Source organism: Ptychodera flava, chromosome 9 (assembly GCF_041260155.1).
Source record: "Ptychodera flava strain L36383 chromosome 9, AS_Pfla_20210202, whole genome shotgun sequence".
NCBI lineage: Eukaryota > Metazoa > Hemichordata > Enteropneusta > Ptychoderidae > Ptychodera > Ptychodera flava.
In genome coordinates, this window is record NC_091936.1 from 9,247,566 (window position 1) to 9,253,767 (window position 6,202).

Genomic DNA, 6,202 nt, shown 5'->3' on the forward strand with positions numbered 1-6,202 from the left:
TTCGTACGTTCCTTTTTTGGCATGTCAATCATTTCTGGTCAAGATATTGTGTGTCACATTATTTCGGGTTTTTTGGCTGTTAGTTTGAATGCAATTTCTATCAATTTAGGTTTTCAATATAGTCCGTATCTGAAGGCTTTTCAAAATCTACAGCGCAGCATTCTCCATTCCCTTGGATTTGCATTCTGTGAAACACTGTGAACAGTGACAGAATATCCAAACGTAGCGAAAGTCAAGCTTGTTTATTGCAGTTTCCAAAAACTGAACAGACGTACACAATATCATGAGATCACACAAAGTAACTACACAGTAGATATACCTTTGCATTTAAATTTATCAAGATTGTGCAAATGCCAACGGCATGTTGTACATAAAGTTAACTTTCTATGGCACAGAAATATCAGCAGCATTGGAAATGTATAGGAGTCAGGCGACAATAGCGATAACTGACTCGAAAATCGGATGCATTGTACGGTATTAGTGACATCGACGAGCGGAGCATTCGCAATCTCGGATTCGACGAATTTCTCTCGATATTGGCCCTGTGACGCAACGAAGCTCAACTGTAACCATATCGTAGGATACCTCCGTTGCACACGCACAGAGCCGATTGTCTTCGCCCTCAGGATCGGGAATGGAATAGGAGTTACAGGTACACTGGCAACCGATGGTGGGTACTCGTATTGGCAGGCATCCATGGCGTTGAATTCCAAGAACCATAGGTCGAATGTAACATTTATTTTGGTTAAATATTGATCCCGAGGCATTGAAACGAAGCGCCACTACACTCGGCGGCGCGGGCCTTTTGTGAATCATGGTATTCCTTGTCGCACCGCCATTTGAACGAGTCGACCAATCACTACGCAGACTCGGTCTTTCGTCTCCGGGTAATGTCATACTGTCCTCATACCAAAGGATCCGTTCTTGCCACACGTCGCCCTCGTCATGAAATGTGTCATCATTCAATGGCTCCAAACCGATCTCTAGGAAAGGGTCCTTTGAATTCTTGGTGAAATGAGTCCAACTATCGAGATAATATTCACGGCCGGTGCTGCCTGAATGTCCGTAGTCTTGACGATGGCCGTTCATCCTATACACAGGGTTACTAGCAGCGTATACACTGCACGTAAAGACATAGGTTACTATACAAAACTTGAGACTCATTGCCTGAAGGGTAAAAAGAAGAACGAACAAACAAACAAACAGTGCTATTAGCTGAACCATGATTTTACAATTTTCAAAATCTAAGTTAGCTCACTTGAATGTACTGAAAAACTGTGATCCAACAGGGGTGTTTGTGATGGAAAAATGTCGTGGAATTTGAAGAAAAACTATATTTACCAAAATAATCTCATTTGTATAATGTGAAGATGATGCAGTAATAAAACGTTATACTGCCAATCTCGCTCTTTACTCTGCAAATACTCAGAAGTATTTGTTGAAAGTTCGTAAGATATTTCAAGAATTGTGGTATTAGATGAAACGCGACTTTTCGGCTTCCTTACAATAACAAAATGATGGACAATACATAAATGCATCGAAAGTGCAGTGGAAGGAAGACCATGTCAACTTTGCCGGCTTTAAAGGGCAAAGAGCTGTAACGTTTTGTGATTTTTTCATTATTTTGTTCATATGTCAGCCACAGGTTCTTGTTCTACTCTACAAAACATACATAGCATTCAGCTTGTCAACAGATCCTGTGCATATGTAGACCGTATTCTCATTGTTGACAGGTGAATTTAGGTCCGGACTAGAATTTCAATGTAAACCGTTACAATAACATATCATTTCACACGTGTACATAATACGTTGACGGGTTAAATATTATGTGTTTCAATACGATTTCGGGAGTAGAATTAGAACTTGACAGTGATATACAAAACATAATTGGAGAAAAAATCACGCTAATGGCCCTTTTATTGCACATATATAATTTTGAACAAACATAACATAGAAGATTTTGTAATCTCTTTCAGCTCTGAAGCGACGTCGATTGTCTGTCGGTCTCTGTAAGATTCGCCATATAAAGTGTATTTATCAACCCCTTTACATGTAAGATGTGTAAACATGATGGGACGCTTAACAGTTACAGAAGACTTTCAAAATGAAAGCTGCTGCACTGCGAACTATTTTATCATTATAAAGAATACTTTAAAACTGTATTTACTGTGTAGTTTTATTCTCTCGCCTTTGCCAGCTTTGAGTCGCTTGTCCACACTTCATGAGCTATCGAATTTTTGCTCTCAAATGAAAGGTACACGCGTGATTGACGAACCCGTGGACACGATTGCGAATAGGTGGATAACAAGAGGCGAGTTTGCCCTGGTATAGTAGTCAACATCATCAGTCTAACCTTGTTGAGCAGTCAATCAAAAAGTTCACACTTGTCATATAGTGCAGTAAGAAGAGACAAAGTGCTTGTGAAGAAGATTATTTTTGACCAGATAATGTCAATAAAAATATTGTCAGTTCTTCGCCAGCACGAATCCACTCAATGCTAGGCATTGAGTGGCATTCTATCCTACACAACGCTGTTATTCCCCCAAGGGCGCGGGGCAGATAGCCCTTGCGTTCACGTTTGATACTCATCTGTCCAACTTGAAGTTCAACGAGACATAACCTGATATTAGGACGTGTAGGAGGTGAGATCACACCGCTACTCATTAAGGGGCCGTCGATAATAAAAACTGACGCACAAGAAACGTAATTCCTTCGTTTTACTTGAAACCCCCTTCCTCCCCCCTCAAAACGAAAGTTCTTTATATGCGAAATCAATTTCGTATTATGATGCCGTTTCTGATAAACCCACACGCACCTCTCCGATCCGCACGTCCGTGACATGCATTTTTCGCACGTAGGAAAACGCTTCACATTCAAGTTTCACTTTGAAAAAAACATACAAGTTTTTATTTCACCTTCATGTCTTTTCATTGTATTTTCTGTCTCCTTATTTTGTAGCCATTCTGTTCTCAATGAATGCGAAGGTAGTTTGAGTTCTCGCTGCATAGACGCAAAACAATAGAAAATCCTTATGCGATTTTGACGCACACAAAACGAAATAAGCTTTTAACCCCCCCCCCCCCACTAAACGAAAGAATTACGTTTGTTGTGTGTCAGCTTTTATTATCGACGGCCCCTAAAGTGATCTTTGCACGTATGGCGAGTCATTTGCATGTTGAATACAGCGTATGTCTTTAACTGGTTAGAAATTTACCTGTATTGTAAGATCACCCGATATTAGCACCTCATCTCGGCAGTGTAAACCAAATCGTTTTAAAAGCATTTACTTATAACACTCCATCCCCGAAGGAGAACAAAAAGAAAAATTATGGTTTTCAAATCAGGCATAACACATAGCAAACGCGTGTAAAGCGGAATAGAAAGAATTGCGATTATATGGCTTTCCCGAAAAACACAGGCGTACTTTCTAACTTGGTGGTGGAACATATGAATGATACGGTTTCTGACCTGAAATACACAAAGGGTTTCAGGCTATGCTGAACAAACTAAGAGATTTTTTCCAACAAACATGTATGTATTCTAGCTCTTGGTAATGTTTAATCTAAATCGTACGCCCATGTTGTTGCTTTTATTGCTTTCGGCTACAGCTTTATCGTTCAAGGAAGTTTTCACCTTGCAAGAAACACGTTTCTCTCTTTTGACGTTTTAAATGCAAAAATTTCCGTGTTCTCAGTATAAGTTTATTTCTAAATCTGCCACATTACCCTTGACAATTCAAGGTAAATGTCATCATGAGATTTAAACGAATGCTTATTAATGTACTCTTAAACTGGATTGACATTTCTCCTGACCTGATCGATATGAAATATTTCCTTGAAATCGATAATGAACTCAATGAAAATGTCAATGCTATGTATAATGAGTGACAACCATATGGAGCTCACAGTGTGTGAAGGGGTTGTGCCTTGCTGTATTTTTGGTTGGTCAGCGCAGAAGTCGGCGCATCAAGGATGCATTAATTGGGGTTGAGATACAAAAAACGCTATACTTTCTGAATCTGTTCCGTGTGCAGTGGACAGTGGAGATTATGGTACCTTTCCCGAAGATCCTTGTCGACATCTTTGTAACGGTGCTAAAATACACTGAACTATCATGTACGTCACCTATCGCTTCAACAATAGGCCTAATGCCAAAAAAATATAAAGCCAAACCAAAAATATAACAAAATAATGGAGAGACTCGGATGACATTGGTTTTGTTCAATTAAATGAGTTAACAGTCGTACCACCTTACCCTACAGTGCCAATCATAAACAAAACTATCTGTCTGAGAAACTAGACGCAGTATCTAAACGCGGGGAACTAGATTTCGCGAGATCACTGAAATAGAATTATTTCTAGATTGGCAATAACAGTCAAACTATAACTCTCGAATTTAAGACTATTGAAACTTCATGACAAAAATATTACACAGTCAAAACAGTCCATAAATCAATCAACCAGACACTCAAATCTCACTCACTGCGGCACGATTTTGAGTTTGGCAACTTTATACGTTTTTCAAGAGATTAAAATCCATTCGTTGCTAGAAGTTAATTATGCCCATTTAGAGACGCTCGCTTAGATCGGTAGTTAAGTAATCGCCTTGGCGAGCAGTATGATGCTCTGGTGATATGTGCAAACAATAGTCGACACAACAGATAGATGTTAGCAAGGTGACATATTTCTAAAAAATTCTTACTGCTAATAAGGAAAAAGGTATATTTATGTATGTATGTATGTATGTATGTATGTATGTATGTATGTATGTATGTATGTATGTATGTATGTATGACTGTATGTATGTATGTATGTATGTATGTATGTATGTATGTATGTATGTATGTATGTATGTATGTATGTATGTATGTATGTATGTATGTATGTATGTATGTATGTATGTATTTATGTATGTATGTAAGTATGTATGTATGTATGTGTCGAGAGTTACGTTACCTTTCAGACTCTCTGTGGGTAACTCATTGTGTATTTTGTAATGGTCATTATCCGACCGATCCCGTCGATATTTGGTATTGCATGTCACTGTCTGTCATCAAACTATACCGATACCACAAACTACATTTACGACGAGTTCAGAGGTCACAGGAGTCTAGGGATAATCGAATTATCTGTAACGGACGTCATCCCTTAGGGAACGACAAAATGATCTCTGGTGTGGTGGTAGAATAAAACAAATCTGCAGATTTTTCGAAGATATGATTTCATAAACATATTCAAATGAATATCAAGTATAAAAGAGTGTAAATGCTTTAAAAAATTGCATAGTGCAAAATCCGAAAAAAAATTCAAAATTTTGGGAACCGAAAAAACTCTGAAAAGATCAAATGGTCCATCCGGTATTTCTAAAAAATGTCTCGCAAAGAGGTAAGGCTGTTCTTTAATCAATTGCAATAAATAGCACTCACGAGGGGAGTTGGCCGGGACGTGTGCTAGAGAGGGTCAGGGTCTTGTCGAGGGTAGCCGGCTGAGGAGAAAGATCGTTGAAGAAGGCACGGCTGTGAATATGTCGAAAACTATATCATATTAACAACGTTAGCCATGACTTACTGCAAAGACAAGAGGCCATGAAAAGCAACCAAACAAACAAACATACAGGCTGCAGGCAGGCGAACAAAAAACCTAAGCAAGCAGACATTCGAAGGGGTGAAGAAAGTGCAAACAAATGTAAGGGCCCGGTATCGATCTCAAAAACATCATAAGACTGCTAAACTTTTTGAGGCTATTGGCCAACGAGGAAACTTACCTTAAATCTGAAATGCCTCTGTTCTCTTCCATTCAGCATCATCCCAAGTATGTGAGAAAACGATGGACCTGAAGACGAGAAAGCTTACCTATTTCGTTTGTAGCACTAAAGACGATAGCAACACCAAGAGTCAGGTCGTAGATCTTTTCTACTCAATTAAATCTATTAAATGTCAGTGATTGATGGCTGCAACGTATATGTCCACTAAACTCTTCCCTAATGCATTAAAGATAGCCGTGTCGTTCAAGCTATTTCACCGAGTACGATTATTTCCTGCAGGGATGTTCTTGTGCGCGCAAACCGTTGCCCGTATGCTAATTCTACCACGTGTGTGACATTTAACATCAGGCGTTTTACCTCCAAGACGGCTCGGCAGTTTGCAGGAACCAAAATGCGCGTTTTTATCCGTGTTCAAGATACCGAAGAATTAAAAATGGCC

At 39.1% G+C, this 6,202-nt stretch overlaps 1 long non-coding RNA gene across 1 annotated transcript; it reads right to left on the reverse strand.

Moving 5' to 3' along the window:
* Window positions 1-227: 227 nt before the first annotated feature.
* On the reverse strand, window positions 228-5,902 carry LOC139139583 (uncharacterized). The gene is made up of 2 exons (XR_011553819.1): window positions 5,764-5,902; window positions 228-1,167 (listed from the first exon to the last, which is right to left on the reverse strand). It is a non-coding gene; the product is annotated as an uncharacterized lncRNA (long non-coding RNA).
* Window positions 5,903-6,202: the final 300 nt, after the last annotated feature.